Genomic DNA, 18,513 nt, shown 5'->3' with positions numbered 1-18,513 from the left:
CTGCAGAAAGGGAGAACATAGAAGAAAATTTTTTACCATAATTGCAAGTTACAGCCTCTTTTTATTCCACCTAAACAAAAAAATCACAGTCAAGGAAGAAAACCACTTTGAAATCCTCTCTGAATGTGACACTATACGTATAAAGAGATGAAGGTCTGTATCAGGAACAGTGTGGCCAACAGGTCCAGGGAAGTGATTCTTCCCCCATACTCAGCGCTGGTGAGGCCACACCTTGAGTATTGTGTTCAGCTCTGGGCCCCTCAGTTCAGGAAGGATATTGAGGTGCTGGAGCGGGTCCAGAGAAGAGCAACCAGGCTGGTGAAGGGACTGGAGCACAAGTCCTATGAGGAGAGGCTGAGGGAGCTGGGGTTGTTTAGTCTGGAGAAGAGAAGGCTTAGAGGTGACCTCATCACTCTCTGCAACTGCCTGAGAGGAGGTTGTAGACAGATGGGGGTTAATCTCTTGTCCCAGGCAACTATCAGTGAGACAAGAGGGCACGGCTTAAGCTGTGCCAGGGGAGGTTTAGGTTGGATATTAGGAAGATGTTCTTTATAGAGAGGGTTATCAGGTATTGGAATGGGCTGCCCAGGAAAGTGGTGGATTCTCCGTCCCTGCAGGTTCTCAAGATGAGGCTGGATGTGGCAATTAGTGCCACAGTCTAGTAACCACGGTGGTGTTGGATCAAGGGTTGGACTTGATGATCTTGGAGGTCTCTTCCAACCTGGCTGATTCTATGATTCTAAGGTCCTTTTTGAACACAATTAATAGCAGAGAACAAAGCTGAAGTCTTCTTGCTTCAAAATTCCACATTCTGTTTGCTGCAGTCATCCCTTCTTTGAAATATACCAAAACCTCTGCTCTTCTCCAGATCAGGCATTAAAATAACAAGATTATTTTATCCAACTATGTAGACCAATTAGCAGGACATCCCATAGATCTTTAATAAATTAAATTTTGAAGTAAAGTGCCATTTCCTTGCTTACACTTTAGAGGAGGAAAAGCAATTTTAACTTTTCTGTTTTCTGATGCCAGCTAGATGCTTTCCTTTCTTCTTTGTTTTTAAACAGATTTTTTTTTTTTTTAACAAAGCTGTCGGGACTTCAATGTAAACTGACTCATTTAGGAAAAAACTAACATTTTGCTGAGTTAAAATGAAATAAAATCTGAGCCAGTTTGCTCTATCTCAGCTCAGGGAGGTAATGCAAAAAGCTTCTCTTACGAGTATGAAACAAAGAATGATTCCACTACTAGTAAGGATGTACTTCTTGTGCCAGGTTCAGCCATAGGCTAAAAACAATATTACACCTCATCTCCAAGAACCACCAACAGAAGATACTATGGAACAGCACAAGAGAAAGCACACAGTAAAACCCTTCCAAAGATTTTCCCAGCTTTTGGAAATGGCTCAAGGACCACCTGAATCACTGTCTCTGTATTCAGTGGTGACTAGGTGCATTACTACCCCCACCCCAAGGAACTTCAAGTGCTTTTTCAACCAACTGAAACTTTTAGCATCTGCAATATACTGCAGAACAACTACATGCTATATGGAAAAGTATCTTATTTTTCTTAAACACACACACTCTCTTTCTCTTTTAATGCCTTCTAGTTCTTGTATCAGGAGAGACTAGGAAAAATCATTCTGCATTCACCTTTTTCGTGCCACTCATGATTTTACAGACCTCCATCACATCACCTGCAATCAAACTCTTTTCCAAACCACAGTCCTAATTTACTTAGTTGTTCCTTTCATGGAAATCACTCCAAATCTTTGTTGCCCTTCTCTGAATCTCTTCCAAGTCTTTTTTGAAATGAGGGGGCTGGGGAAAAAATAAAGGACAAATGGGGAGGGAGATGAAACCAGTATTGCACACAGTATTTAGGATGCTAGATGAACATGAATTTATACAGAAACAAAATGGTATTTACCACCTTGTTCTCTATTCATTTCTTTCTTCAAGTTCTGTTTGCCTAGAGCACTACTGAGCATTCGAGCACTGAGCAGTCATTTCCAGAGAGGTACTTATCATTATCCAAGAATTGTATTCTATTCTTTCCTCGTAATTAAATACACACTCTATAGACCAAAATTAGGATTGGTTTCTCAGCATCTGCCTTACTTCACATTACTTGGCAGAAGATTTCATCTTCCATTGTTAACTGACAAGTCAAGTCAGTATCACAAAGTCTATATGCAACTCTTCTGAAGCAGTTCCTGCTTTCACCACCCCTGAGCAGCTCAGCCCTGCAAACTCTGCATTTCAGACCATCAGCTGCTGATGTCTATGCTAAGAATAGTGACTATTTATTTTTGCCCATTTCCAAAATTTTTGTTGCTCCTGCGAAGAAGTTAAACCTAACTATATCAGAACTCCTGGTACTTTCATGGAAATATTAGGAATCAGAGGACAACTCAAAAAGTTGCTGATTCCATTCTCACTGGCTCTTCAACAAGCTCTTCCGACCGTATGTTCCGGCATGGACTTCTACCTAATTTCCACTTAAATTTTAACTTAAAAATATATTCCATAATAATTTTAAAGTGCTCCAAGACTGTTTCAGGCTTTTTGTTTGTTTGTGTATTCTTTTAAGACAAAAGTTCAAATCCTTTACTTCATTTATTGCAGAGACCTCTCTTCTTTCATCATTTTTCCAACCATATCACAATCTCAAGACTATCCCACTTGGTGTAAAGTCCATCAAAACACTTCCTGCTGCCCTTGCACAGCAGAGCTTTTATGTCTCTCTTGACAGACCAGAAAAACTGTGTGTGGAACCTCATGCCAACAGCAATGTAAACTGCTTCCTAAAATGCATGCTCAAGTCCATAATGCAGGATTACAATAAGCAGGTCCCAACTTTGATATCCAAAGGCCTGATACCAGTTTAAGCTGGTCACCCTATGATTTGTTTATAGTAAATGGAGGAAGAAAAATCATCTCCAAAAAGCAATTCACCTAATAGATTTTGAGATGAAGCAAATCCTCCCTAATCTAGATGATCTTATTAAAATAAGGGGGGTTGGAAACAGTGTAACTACTGTATCTGATCACTAAGTTTGAGTTTTATTTTGCAGATTAGCAATGTAAATTAATATTGCACAGTGAGAAAATTTCAAGAATTCAAAAACCTTGTGTGGATTCAATTTGGTCTCTTGCACACCTGTTGCCCTAGGAATCCTAGTACCGTTCTCCTTGTCATACACAGTTTATTTATGACAAATATTTAAGAACTAACATTACAAAGATAAGACACTGCTCAACAAGACTGAGCTATCTCATCAGCACATGCTTCACTGTGACAATCCTAGGACATGACCTAACATAGACACCTGACCTGTGTCTTCTGAAGTCAGCAGGCACAAATGAGCCTTAAGTGAAAAAGATAGTCCTTGGCTTTGGTTTTGCAAATGAACCTCACATCTATTTTAAGAAGAGGACAGTGTTTACCTGTTGCCTCACATTTTTTAAATAACTCAGTTTTGATGGACATGGAATAATCTTCTACAGAAAAAAAAAAAGCTACTCAAGGATAGCAATGAGATCCTCAGGCACTCTCTTACGTGAGTACCAAGAATATAATTAGAGCCACTGTGAGGGAGAACAAAAAAATTCCTGGAAAGGATAATGAATTGTCACAGATCTTCCATTAAGTTAATTTTTAGAGACAAAAGCTATGCTCTGTGTGGAAAGTTGTTTATGCCACATTTGCTTATTATGTGGCATCTCCACCTTCCCATGAAATATCTGGCAGCAGTCTGACACAAACAGGGCCTTCAAACACACAGCCAGGCAGGGGGAGATGCACAGGGTGTCCTCACCCATTCCAAATCCCTCCTCTTAACGAGCATAGTTGTTTCAGTTGTAACTATGAAAAGATTCTTTGTGCAGAAAGAGAACACTCATGACTCAAAACATATTAAATGACTACATTTGAACTTTGAAACAATTTATTATACTAGAAAAACAAAGCATGGAAACTGCCAGATAGTAAGATACTTAGGGAATGCAAGTGCAACTGAAAAAACAAAGCCTGGAATGGGAGCATCATCCCAGCTTCAGCTGAACAGAATACTCAAAATTAGACAACCATGAAAATAATGCACAATAAAAGTAACTGTGTTTTCTGCCACCTATTGGCATTTTCAGCTAACAATTAAGAAACAAAGGACTACACCACTGACAAGGTACAGCTTCCACTGTCTTACAGTGGAATGCACAGATGTCCCCCCAAACTACCACTGACTAATGATATTTGAAGCAAGTTTCTTTATGCAGTTGTTTCGGTCTAATGCACTCACTGCTGAAGAAAGCACTGAGAGCTTTGCTGGTCACAAAATGCAGGTGCTTAAACTAAAAAAAAACCAATAGCTTAGGATACAAATAGCCATTCAAATTCAACAGCTATTATACTTGTTTGCAGCTAAGAAATAATGACAAAAACATAAAAGTTTCACTGAATTGTACGTATTGCAATAAACTATATTTAAAAAATGAAGATCTCTAAGTATTGCCTACAATAAAAAGCCCAAATACACTGCATATATACTAACTAACTAAATGTTCCTCCAATTCATATAGAAAACCATTAATGTCATTTGTATAGACTTCCTACCAGTTATAATTAACACTAAAGAGGTCTTTTCTTCTTTGTCACCTCTCTATTCAGGCCTTATTTGTGTTTGTTTGTACTTACTATCTGTTAATCTCTCTTAACAAATGACAACAATAACTGTTGCTATTATGCATGGAAATTAAACATGTAGATAACTGTGTGAAGGGAGCTATTTTTGAAAAAAAAAACAGTATCTGAAACATGTAGCTCTTTATGTCTCTTGTTTTGCTTTGATAATTAAGCCATAGACTCGATTTGTTTTAAACAAAAAACTTTTCCATGGCCATGCATGTTGCAATCAAATTCAATACATGCGTTATGTTCTTATTCAATCTGTTCAAGTGCATTATTGTTAACTCTTATTTGATCTGTGCCTGTCATCTTCACTGACCAAACAAAACCAATCCTTAATTTCCCAGCAGCTATCACTGAGTCTGTAAATTAATTTGCAATAGATCAAACAAAATCATAATAGGAAACCTTCAGCTTTGTTCTACTTGGTATCTGCAACACTGTGGGAAATGAAATACAAGTTGATAGAGAGTGGGGGGGAAAAAAAAAAAAAGAAAAAAAGGCAACTAGTGTTTCCAAACATTCTGCCTACAAATGCTTAGTTCATTTTAAAATATAAAAAAGGATGCAAAAAAAACCCTGAAATAAATGCACAATATAAAAGAAAATCCCTGAAGAGTATTATGTCCATGAACTGTAGCTAATGGGGAGAAATTTGCAAGTCAAAAGTAATTTTTGCTTCTTTGTAAGTCTGTTCTTGAGAATTAGCCTCTTCCATTCTAGTGATCAACGAGCATTAGAAATATTACCCCAACATAGAGAAGCAAGTGGTTTCAGAACAGCCTTTCAAACAGAAGTTGCAGGAGTCAACAACTTACATTCACTGAGCTTTATCTGAGTTTTTACAAACTACATGTCACAATGTAGCTTAGCTGCCTGCTACAGTAGAAGACTGGATGTGCTTCTCTAGGACACCTCAGTTCTGCATCTGTTCCTGCCTTCAGATAGTCCGGATGAAAAAATGTGGTAGTAAAAAGCAGAAAGCATTGAAAATTATTCACAAGTCACTATCAGTTACTTTGGAGTTGAATTTAATTGTAATTCGAGCTTGCTTCTCTACAATCTTCCTCCCCATTAAAGAAATTTTAACATGGACTTTAGAAAATGGGATCTTAGTGGATGATGTCCAATCTCCAGATGGCTGGAAGACCTGACCTTGAACATATTACATTCAAAATCCATGGCTTCAGCACTGCAGAGCTGAACTTATCACCTTAAATCACCAAACACACCACAAAGGAAATGTAAGAACCCAACCTAAACAAACTGTCCTTGTCAAACAGCATAAGCTTGCTGTTCACATCACTGATCAGCAAACCAGTTTTTGGACAGTTGATTGTGAGAGACAATGCAGTGAAAACTTTCTGATCAGGGTATCATTGAGGAATTAATCAATTTCACACTGACCTCTTTTTTTATACTAAAATAATATACTAATACTATAATACTAATATACAAAAGCATATTATTTTCACTCATTCCAAGATCAGAAGCTTCAAAACTCATTTTCCTGCCAACATCCATTATTATGGATAGCATTTCCTAAGAGGACAAATCTGGCTGAAGTGGCTTTCAACCCTCTGGAAGGATGAGGTTCCACTAATATTGCATTACTGGGCACACTATCAAACATATAGATACCCCCATGTAATAGGGGTATCTATAAAAAGATAGATGATTTTATTAAATAAAATTCAGGCAGTTCATCATGGCAACAGAGGACTTGACCCAGTGGCCTGAAAGTTAACGCTTCCAATCACAATAATTTGTTCCACATCACAGGTGTGTTCTCACTCTCTGTCTTCTGTAAATAGCTGAGTGTTTGGGGGAACAGACAGACAAACTTTCCTTAGTGGTAGACAGCATCTCAGGAATTACAGCCAAACCCTCTGTTTGCACATTCTCTGGCAAGTGTTTTGACTATTAGTAGTAGCTACATCTTTTGAGAATTGCATCCCAATTTTACACTTTAAACATGAAAGGTGGTATGAATATTGACTTGAAGATGAGCTGTTGCAGTAAAGTCAGGAAAGTCAGGAAAGTGCTGCATACTAGAAACCAAATTACTTTCAAGTAATTTCTATTCCTAATCTGCTTTTTTGCCCATTTAGAAAAAAGAAATACTCTAGTAATAACACCGATACAGTCCAATGCATTTGCACCATCTTAGTGAGGTATCAGCAGCAATTAAAAACTGAATGACAGTGTGAGAACTAGTGTCACACACTGGATATTTCAGACAACGCAGACTTGAGTGACACCTACCTGCCACTGCTACAATGCCAAGAAGAAATCCCCTCAGATCAGGGATGCTATCATAAACAGTGAAACGAGACTTTATCAGAAAACTTGACCCACTAAGTGATGTGAATCATAGAATTACTAAGGTTGGAAAAGACATCTAAGATCATGGAGTTCAACTGCTAAACAAGCACTCCAAGTGCCACATCCACACACCTTTTGAACGCTTCCAGGGATGGTGATTCCACCACTCCAGTGAAGTTCCGTGTATTTTAGGTTCCTGAGGCAACATTCCACTTTTTTCATGGACAAGTGTATCTGATAAAAACCTCAGAAGGGCACTGCACCTGATAAAAACCTCTGAAGACCACTCTTACAAAGAAACCAATTCTACTGCTGCTAGACATACAAGAGGCATAGACTCATTAAATTTTTGAAAGGGTTTTTCAAGATAGAGGACTTGATGAGTCTGGGATTGGCACAAACAGAAACACACTATTCTCTTCTGCAGGAAAAGTAACTCTTTGCAGTATCCTGGTGCCTGCCTGCCTTATGTACTTTCTGTAGCTACTTCCAGCCAGCTGCTTTATCCTGAATGTCCTTCCAGAGCAAGTACAAAGGCACATCAGATAGCTGTTTGATTGATCTTACAGATCTAGTAGTTTATTGGTGAGACTACCAGAGTAGACTCAGCGTAGAACACTTTGATCAGGAGGACTCCAAGCAGGTGACACCTTAAGACATCTGACTTCATCAAGTCTACTTCATCACCTCCTGAGAGCCTGAGCAGAGACAGCCATTCCTTTGGAACTTGTAGCTACTAATACAAACAATCTGGAGGCGAGATATCTCAATTTATAAAAGCTTGGGTCAACATATGAAAGGACCACCCCATGATGTATAAAAACTTACCTCCTTGGTCACCCCCCTCTTTGGGCACAGGAAAGAAAAAAATAAGTAAATTCTTCATCAAGGTGAAATTTTAAGATAATTTTGTCAGAAAGAAATTTCAGGGAAACAGAGAAGAATATGCTGTCACAGAAGAGTGTCATATATGGAAAATGAGCCATCAGGCTTCCCTTCCTTCCTCACTCCCTAGCAAAATGATCACCATCAGAAGGAGCCTTCATAAGGAGCATCTTATCTGTTCTGGTACTTTTCCTATCAATGACAATCTCCTTGATAAGGAGTAAACAGGCGCACACTATTGACAAGAATCATGCAAACCAAACATAACAACTGGAGTAATGGAATTAGAAGCAATTAGCGATGCAGAATTCTGGGCCAGCAACTTTTTCAGGATCCTGCAAGGTTTGATATTCCACAAACCAGATACCAAGCACTAATAAAAACATGTACCTGTGAGACCATGAGAAGGATCTCATTTTATCTGTCAAGGAAATCTAGGGGACTTGCAAAGCCTCTTCAATTAGTAAGTTCAGATATATTTAGATCTCAAAGTAGTGTATGAACAGACATGTTACTGAAGTACTAGTCACTCCAGCCTTCTTTTCCACTTTTTACCAAAATTTTAACAAGAAATTGCTGGAGAAGCTCTCTCTACTTATTTCATATGTTACTATAAGGACATTTTAAGTCAGAAGCCCTAATGCTAGGTTCAAGAAATCCCTTCTAGAGAAGAGGTTATGTCTGAACTCCATCAGAGAATTTAAAAATGTAAAAGAATGTCAGAGCGTGTGCAAGTTCTCTTGAACCATCAGGCATAACTCAAACTTTTAAGTCAAAAACATCCTAAAACTAAGTTTAAATATTTATACTCCAATTTGAGTACGTAAGACAAAGATGACCTTTGAAAATGTTTTGTTTCAAGGTTTTATACTCCTGTCCTAACTATTATCTCCAAATAGCAGATCCCTTTGATATTTTCCCAGACTCTGCAAATAGATTGTTTTATTAAAAAATTGGGTCAAGAGTCTACTATTGAGGCTGGTTGACTGGAGCTTTTGTCTCTTTATTTTAAGTGGGATAGGTACCATGTTCTATACAATAAATACTATATCTAACTCCTCATCCAGAAAAAAAAAAAAAAAAAAATTTCCCACTAAGAGTATTTTTAGAGTCTGATGCTACCGGATCATCCAATTGAGGGAAAATGTACATAGTGACCACAGCATTTCACACTCCATTTCAAGTTGCATCACTTCAATGGAAGATGAAGATACAATTTCAATTTCTTTTTTAAGTATTTCCTAATTTTCAGAGCTTCTTGAGTTTTGGCCTGTATAACTGATCAGAGTTCAGCTGTGGGATGGAGTGGATAACAAAACTCTTACAAAGAAAGGAAATTCCTTTCCTGGATGGTCCACTCTGCTCCTCTTGAATTCAGCATTATCCAAGCTAATGAACAAGTAGACAAGATCTTTTAGGAAAAATACAAAATTGTCTCTTAAATGAAAGATGAAACAATGAGATATGTTTTTAAAAGTGTACTACTTGAAAGCAGTACAGATACACGAGATGGTTGGTTATATATCCAGTATTATTAGCACAGGAAGCACACTAAGGGATGTTATCAAACTGAAGCATCTCAGCCAGTAACTTCCTAGTGGAAGGCAAATCATCACTTTACCACCCAATGCTGGTAAAAGAGAAGGACACCCTGTCCAAAACACTGAAACCTCCTGCTCTCAGAAACATTCTTATCTGTTGTCTCAGTTCCCCACTGGAAAACTGCCAGCCCAAAATGACTCCAAGGTAGCTGGAGTCAGTGGGAACCACACTATTGAAGGACCAGATTATGAAGGTCCAAACAACCAGACAAACTGCAGCTGAAGGCAATGTAACTACACTGACTTGCTGCCTTAAAGCAAGCATGAATGAGGACACAAACAAATACTACCTGAGCTTCTCAGGCCACAAGATGTCCTTTTACCTGGAAAACGCTCATGATACAGTAACAGTAAAAGCACTGATGTAGATTCCAAGTGGCCCTTAAAAGAAGTGAAGCTGCCATCTGCACTGGTCTAAAACACCCAAAGTTTGTAGTGGGTATCATGGAAAAATGAACATTGACTTGAGAGGATTTAGGCTACAACAAAATTATGTCCCATAGCATACTTTTTTGGAGTCCTTTCATTACTTGCATACCCTCACAGTCCTATCAGCAACACATAGCTGTTGTCATGCAAAGTCAGACACAGAATATCATCTGCCTGTTTATAGGCTACTGAAAATGATACAGAATTTCAAGAATGTTATTTTGTTATTCTGAATACCCCAAAATAATAGAACTTGAATTGCATTCTAACCCAGATTGGGGGGGGGGGGGGAGTGCAGGAGAGGAAATTGAGGAAACCATGCAAGACCAAAAGAAAATTTCATATCAGTTTTGCCATTAAAAGTCTTGGAAGTATGTGTTTGTAACCAAAGCAGGAGATAATCATTGGGAAATGCACCCTTGCCTTACCCATCAAGAACTCAAATGCTCAAACTAACGTAAAAGATGTTTTAAACAAACTTATCAGATAAGACAGAAGTGAAAAATAACTTGTAGGTCAATGTCAGAGTTTTACATGCTATTAGAAATTGATTTTCTTTTAAAAAAGACACCTTTAAATGTACAGTCACATGTTGTTCCATACAAGTTATTTGAAACTTATTGATCTCATTTGTGCAAAGACCAGGCTCTGTCATCTGCCTGCTGAAAGGATAATAGAGCACTCCAAACCCTTATGACAGATTTGATGCAAACAGTGTCCCTCATTTAAACACATGTAATAGCACCACAAGTGGACAAATTCCGACCTTAACAGTTGAACATTACAAACTAAATTAGCCAGTATGTTCTGCTTTACTTCACATCAAAACAATACCCTGGTCTTCTTATCTTCAGTAAAATAAGGTTCTAGGTACCAAAACACGTGCCCCTGAAGATTAAAAAGTAGAGTAAAAAGTGTTCACAGGCTGACATACCGCTCACAAAGAGAAGCAGCTATTACCAACAATTTTATTTCACTTAAGACAATCTGAAAACAGCTAAATTGAATTTTGAGCAAGCAACTGAGAGAAGACATACTTAAAATGACTTCACATGGAAAACTACAAGAAAAGGATCAGTGAAGGATGTCTTATGTATTCCTGTACTGAGAGCTAAAACCTCTAGAAGGATATTGAAGTCCACTTTGCCAAAATACTCTCCCTATTCATACAACTCAAAGCAAGCCATACTCTTAGGGTACAATAGGTCACAACTAAATACAGTACCTTGCCTCAGAAAAAATTTTGCTTTGTCTGTCAACTGTCAACAAAGCACAAAGAGCTCATACAGCCCATCCATGTATTGCTTGTTAAAGAATCTAGCAACATACAAATAGTAAGAACTCAATGATTTCTTAAAAACCATGCCTCTACTTTGGTTACAAAGCTAAAATCACTCTCCTCCCCCCACTTCTCCCACAAATCTGTTTTCTTCCTTCTCCCCTCAAACATTTGTACAGTCCTTGAATTTTTCCTGTCTCAGACTTGTCAAGTTGAACTTCCTGCAAGACATTAGATGTAAAATTAGAACAGAGGTTTTGCTCGTGTACGTGGCAGTAACAGTAAGGTTCGTCAGCTCCAGTGTACTTCTCAAGTTGGTAAAGAGACAAAAAGACTGTTTATGTGAAACACCTTTGCAATATGGTTCTGAACATCTCTAAACACTGAAGGAGTTAACACAGTTGTGAAAACTTTAAAACCAATAATGCACATACATGAGTATGCAAGTTTAGAGGAGCTCAAAAGAGTGGAAGGTAATGGCAGAGAAAGTGGTCTCATGGTCTGGTCACCTTAAACTAGAGAAGTTTAAAGCATCACTAAGCAGCATTTGTTCATTTAAGTTTAATTATTTTCTCCTTGAGAATGGCCCTAATGAAACTGAATATCTTTCATGGTTTTGAAGAGCAGCCTGAATGGTCTGTAAACAGGACTGGGGGCAGAGGAGAGAACTGGCTGAGCCAGGGGGTTGCTAGGTGATGCAGAATGTAAACCCACAAACTTGTTCAGGTTTACTTTGCTTTCATGCTGCTCTCACACAGGCTCTCCAAAGTTTTAAGAATTAATTTCCAGGTAGCTATTTAAAAACAAGAAGTAGAAATAATTAAAAAAGGAAAAACCTTTAATCCTCTTCACCTCTTCCCTTGCTCCCCCTGCCACCCCCAAGAATAAAAAAGGAAAGACGAAAGGAAATTCACAGCATTAAAGTGCAGGAGACCATTCCCTCTATATTTGTATGTAACGGTTGAAGACTAGTGATTACAAAGAACTTTTAATCTTTTCAGACTGATTTTTGCTTTTGTAAATGTAAATAAAAATGAATTCTGGAACAGGGGGCCTTTAAAACACTCAAATTGAAAATACAGTCTTATTTACTAACATATCCACTGCGGATTACAAAAGCAAACTTTTCAGTACAGCCATGAGTTTCTACCTCCATCCTTTTTAGAGCTGTGGTTATTTTTTTTTTTTTTCCTAAAGTATCTGATCAGAGATTGTCCGGTAAGAGCACTTTATTAGATCATCAGTCAGAGGGTTTTACAAGCACCAAGAGCTATGGGCTCAAATGCAGCACATCAGTTTTAATAGCCGAAGGTCTAATAGTAAACTGCAGATACTGCTGAGAACTTTCCATGCACTGAACTCTTGAAAAAGCACCATCTCTCAAGCTTAAATGCAGCTGCCTCTTTCAATGCCGCAAATGGGTAAATTTGACAAAAAAGCCACCATTAAGACTACATGAAAGGCTCAAGACAACATCCTTTCAATGCTTTGTACTTCAGTAATCAGATGTACTTACTCACCCCCTCCCCCAAACCCGATCAAGAACTATTTCTGAATGGTAGGAAATAATTCCACTTTGTACATCTTTTAGTTAATCAAGACTTTCTATTCAGCAATTTGACCTTTTGTTCAAAACAGGATTATCAGTTTTTTCGCCAGTTACCAAGGGCGACTCGCATGGTGAACATAATTGCAATAATTTGCAAAACACCATGGCAACCCACATTACAACTAGGTAAATACTGGTCTTTTGTGCTACATTGTTATTTTCAGAGATGCTGAAGTCAAAGAACGAATGACAAATGAACACAAAATTTATATTTGCTTTGTCTCAAAAGAGAAGAAAATTGATAACAAGAATTGGGGGGAAACCGACTACAGCTGTAATTTCTAACTTGATTAATTAGGATGGTAACAGTCCTTAACAGTATATTCAACAAACAGCCCTGACTTAGTCTCTCCACCCACCTCTCTCTTTCTACACTACTACCACTAACCCCCCACCCCAGACAAATTTTTTCAGCTAGGAGAACAAACAACTCCATTTGCTCTTTTCTTCAACTTAATGGAATCCTTAATTACAGAATATTGTTCTCCTGCTCTTCATTACACTGAAAACTGAAAGTGAGAGAGGAGGAGGAAGCTGGTGCCAAGCAGACAGAGTAGCTACAGTCATTTCCTCTGCCTTTGCTTTTTTTGTCCGTAGCAGACCTAAAGATGAGATGGCATTTTTTGTGGGTGTTTTTTTTTTTTTCCTTTTTAATGTTAGCAGCTGTTGTACAGCAAATAATTAAGTAAACTAGTGCTCGAGTTCTCTCCTGGCAGCATAAGTAAGACATGAAAGCTTAAGTCAAGTCATGATTAAAATCCAAATCAGAGAGGAAGCAGCTGCTTAAAAAGAAAAAAAAAATCTCTTAAAATTATCAGATTGGGTGGTTTCTAATGGAATACCTACTGTATTAAAACATTTGCCTGTGAATAGTATTATAATACATAATAAACTAATAACTTTAAACTTATTTTCTTTACAATTTTAAGAAACTTATAAGAAAAAAATTGCTGAAAACAGTCCAATATGTATTACTGACCAACTTCACAATAAATTTGCTATGTGTTACTGGAGCAGAGGCTCTGTGCTGAAACATTTATTATGCCATAGTGAGCTGATTGAATGGTTGAGAGCTTAATTTTCATGATATCATTAATAAAAACAAGTCATGTCTCCGTACAGGCCAAATCCTGTCGTTAGATGTATGCATATATTTCTTGTAAAATGCAATAGCACCCTTCAGCAATGGATTTTCACATAGAGAGTAGATGACAATACATTAAGCTCAAGAAGCATGCAATCAGAAGCCTGTGTAATCCTCATTTCAGTTCCCTGTACATACAAATCATGTGTCAATTTACAGTTAAAGGATTTTTGTATTTTAATTCTCATTAAAGGACAGGATTGCCTTTATGATGGCTTGTAAAGTGAACAAGACTTTGTACTGGGAACACTGGAGAGTATGTAGTAAAATAAATAAAATGAAAATAAAGCGCTGAAGTCAAATGAATGTGGCCCCAGGGAGCTGAAATGCACTATTGCCTCTACACAGATTCTCCACACAGCTGGACAAAGTCACATCCAGTTTACTGAATGGATTCACAAGCAATGATCACCTCAATAATCAGTCTGCTCCTGGGGAAATTTAAAGGTCTATGATGTTCAAGCTTGAGTAGAACCAACTGTAACCTGAAAGCTCTGCTTCAGGCAGTTACTCAGTACTACACACTAAAAAACCAGGTCCTTTGATTCACAAATTGGGCACCAAAACTTATGGACATGTTTGATGTTCATTCCCCAATTCTTTTGAGAAATAAAAATAAAAATTGTCCCCTCGCTTAATACAGCTCTTGTAAAGATGCTCTTTAAGAGCCACTTGATCCCACAGTGAAGTGTGTCACAGAAAACTCCACGGAAAAATAAATAATTCTAGGCAAAGTTTCAGAGAGAACATTCAATAAGGCAAAGCATCCACTATGCAATGGAGAGAAACAAATACAGACTGGCTGCTCATCCAACAAGGGCTGTCCAACCTGTGGGCTGCAACATACAGAAAAAAGGGAATTGGTAACATCAAATGAAACTTAAGTAAGTAGTATTCATTCTGGGATTTCTTCAACTTTCAAAAAATAAATAAATTTGAAATAAACAGAGCAGCCCATAATAACAATTACTTTCTACATTCTCTGCAAGCTACACATTTTGCCCAGTATTTGCCAATACTAGAGGCAGGCAAATACTTAAGAATTTTCTCATACTTTTCTTATTAAAACAACCACACTCGGATATAATTGCTTGGGTTTTGTGTCCAAATTTTCACAGGTAGTCTTTACTCATGCCTGCTTCCTCATGCTATTTCAACCTACCTGCCCAGCCAGGTGCTTACCCAGCAGACATCAAATTTGAATATTCTAATTCAACCACTTCCACTCAATTCAGTTTCTTTGGTTTTAGTTTCACCTACATCCACCCAGGTGCAGCTCCAGTCTCATAGGCCATGTTCTAGTCCCTTTTACTCACCTATACTCAATTCTCGCAATCATTTTTGGGTTGTTTTTTGGGGGTTGTGTTGGGTTTTATCTTTTAATATTAATCATGCCTAGCTCCTCCTCCACACTACAAGTTTATCTTTATGGTTTGTAAAGTTATCAAATGTAGATGGATTTTCTTAGGCTGACAAAAGACAACCAATAGAAAAGGGGAAGGAAGGATGAAATATATACTCTTCCTCATAGCCAAGTGTTAAAGACCTCAAAGCCACAACACCTACATTTCGGGTATGGCAAGGCCACCCGAACAACTTTAACACTGTTTTTACTGCAACACCATACAATAAGCAAGTGATTATAATTTACCTTCAGACCTGTGGGCTTCAGTTAAACTAATATACATGACATCAGATTTTTCCCTTTCCCATTCATTTCTCCTCAGACGACCACAACTGTGAATAAGTGTAGTTGCTTGGTGGACCTCACTAGGCAAGCTCATAAAAAGATGTTTACATTTCAGCTGCAATTTACAGTTTTTTCAAACTTTGATTTGGAATAATTAAAACAAATCTGTAGCATACTTTATTCTGAGTTCACATATATACTGCACTACTTGACTCCATCTTGAATGACACCATTTGCTCCCTGTTACTGTTCATTAAACTAAGCATCAAACAAGACAGTCAAAAATCTCAAAAAAAACTTTTGTTAAGTGTTATGAGATGGTCAGGCTTCCTCCTCAGCTTCCCCTCCATTCCTGTAACTACTTTCAACACCCACCCACAACCTCTTCCCAAAGTCTTCCGAGGTTGCCCTCAAACTTTCCCTTAGACCTGCCTATTCCTTTTGAAATGAGAGCTCTTCTTCTGCCTCCCTGCTGGCTTGCACTTAATTTGCCACTCCCACCACTGTCAGACTGCACAGTTCTTCACTTCTTCAGGAGAGGCTGATTGTGATATCAATCTCCATGTTAATAATTATCATCTTTTGAGGAAACATCTCCATACATGGCACACCACCTGGTTCAAATGCAGACCAGAGATCATGAAAAGAAAGGTCAGGGGGAGATGGAATTTTGAGAGAGTTTACAGTCCTTTCTATTAAAAATTTCAAAGGCTTATAAATCATATGTATCTGCTACTTGCCATGAAGAACTCAAGAATCCAGGCCAATCTGCTGTATCTCAAGCACCCAAGTGAAATGAGAACGGAACAACAGCATCTCAGAAGACCTATTGTGGTTCAGTTTAAGACAGAAACAACATATTTTGTTTAATCTTGAAAAATGTTAATCTATTTTAGGTTAAAATTTCAACTAAAACTCAACTTTAGACAGATTTGGCATACAAAATGGGAAGGCAGAAACCTAAAATGGTAATGTTTCAAAACCTTAGACCTAAATTTTCTAAACTTACACCAATGCAATATTGAATAAAAACTGCTTTGAGGTTAATAAGAAAAAAACTAGAAGGACAAAGGTTCAGAGATAACAGAAACTGGGAGTGGGGTTGTGTGTTATTTTTTTGAAAATGTCTTCAAACTAAACTATTCTGGACAGCAACTAAAGTAACCAGATGGACCTTAAGAAATTGATGCTTCTGTGTAAGCATTAAAAAAAAAAAAAAAACAACAAAGCCAACTCAACAGAAATAAAGGCCTGTCATAAACTCACTGAACTAAAAAATATGAGAATGGGGAGAGACTGTTTTCTGTTGCTTCTACACTGGCAACAGACAAGCAAAATAAATGGGACATTTTTGTTGTGAGGATTTTTTTTTTTTAAAAAACAAAAAACTCCAAATTTTTATTTAGTAAATCACAGTCAGGACAAACAAACTGCAGAAAAACAGGTTTTTGAAGTATCCTTCAAATAAATTACGATTCTGCTTTTTAAAAGGTTGGCTGTTAGTGAGACCTGCAAAGCCTTTAAAGCCAACAGCTCAATTCTGAAATTAGTATGGTCCAAGAGAACTTTCCCACTGCAGACTTTTAGAGCAGAAAAACTTACTTGATACATCCTGTCTGTTAGAAAAAAAATGCCTTTGCTTATGTGTGTTACTTCTTTGAGTTTGTGGTAGACATACATATTGCCCCAAGACTCTAGAACTACTATTTTCTATAATCTAGAGAGAATACTTCATTAAAAAAATTATACAAATTCCTGATTTCATTATAACAGGTAAAGAAAAGTTAAATTACTGAAGCAGAAGACTCTGACTACCTAGAAACCAGTATTATGACCTCATTATATTTCATACGGGTAAAAAACCAGTTCCAAATAACTTGAGAAGTCCTTTCTCTTAAAGTAAGGAAAATTACAAGCAAATTTTAACTTGGCAAAATGTGTAAAACAAGTATGAAAAATGGAGACTGGAAGTAGACAGTTGCTGACACAAATCAAAAGTTTTCCCAAGTAGAAGACTAATAAGAAAAATTAGGACAGATATTAACTAAGAATATAAAAAAAAATCGATAATGTGATGAAAACAAGAAAATAGTTTGCAGCACAAAACAACCAGAAGAGCAACTTTTCCCCCTGTTTTGGAATAGTAGTAACAGTCTCTTAGCATATAAGGAAGAAGAACTATGTTTTGGTCAGCTAGCAAGAAAATACTTACTAGGCCTTCAAAATTCAACATATTCATATAAAAAATGCTTGAATTTAACAGTCCAATTAGAGCCAAGAAGATCCATTACTTGCTGGATTTCCCAACCCTTGAAGCCACTTCAAAAGACTGAGACCTACATATCTACCAAAATGCTAATGTTCCTTGAAATAGTTATCCAAGCAAATCAGAACCCTGTAACTTTCTGTATGTATCAGTCTAACATTAACTTGAGGAAACACAACAGAAATACTGATAGAGACTTCCAGTGATCAAGGATTTAAGAACAGGAATGGAATTAACACCAGTCAATATGTTTTTATATAGAAGAGCCTCAACCAGCCATGACAGTTCAATTTTTTCATGTTTCATTTTCACTACAAATTTGGTTGAGAAAGGCAGATGTACTATAAATAAGCTCTTGAATGGTATTTGATTTACTTGCAAAGGACACTGCAACAGAATTAGCATTGCACAGTGTTCATGAAGTATATGTGAAATGGATTGAAAGGTGCAAAGTTGAAGCATCTAAAAAAAAATCAGTGGTCCAAGAGACACAAAGTGATGACAGCCAAGGAAGTGTTTGTCAATATGAAATGCAGAGGGATTCTGGCGGTGTATTACAATGAAAAGGTTACACTCACACTCTTCAACATTTACATCAG

General features: G+C 37.4%; 1 protein-coding gene across 2 annotated transcripts in view; it reads right to left on the bottom strand.

Annotated features, from left to right (window-relative positions):
• Nucleotides 1-18,513, bottom strand: part of POLA1 (DNA polymerase alpha 1, catalytic subunit) — a 196,954-nt gene that overhangs the window by 66,735 nt on the left and 111,706 nt on the right. The window lies entirely within an intron of this gene.

This window comes from Empidonax traillii, unplaced genomic scaffold, assembly GCF_003031625.1.
Source record: "Empidonax traillii isolate 1590-97213 ecotype Southwest subspecies unplaced genomic scaffold, ASM303162v1 scaffold140:size1466565, whole genome shotgun sequence".
NCBI lineage: Eukaryota > Metazoa > Chordata > Aves > Passeriformes > Tyrannidae > Empidonax > Empidonax traillii.
The sequence above is the reverse complement of the archived record's forward strand: the minus strand, read 5'-3'. Positions and strand labels throughout refer to the sequence as shown.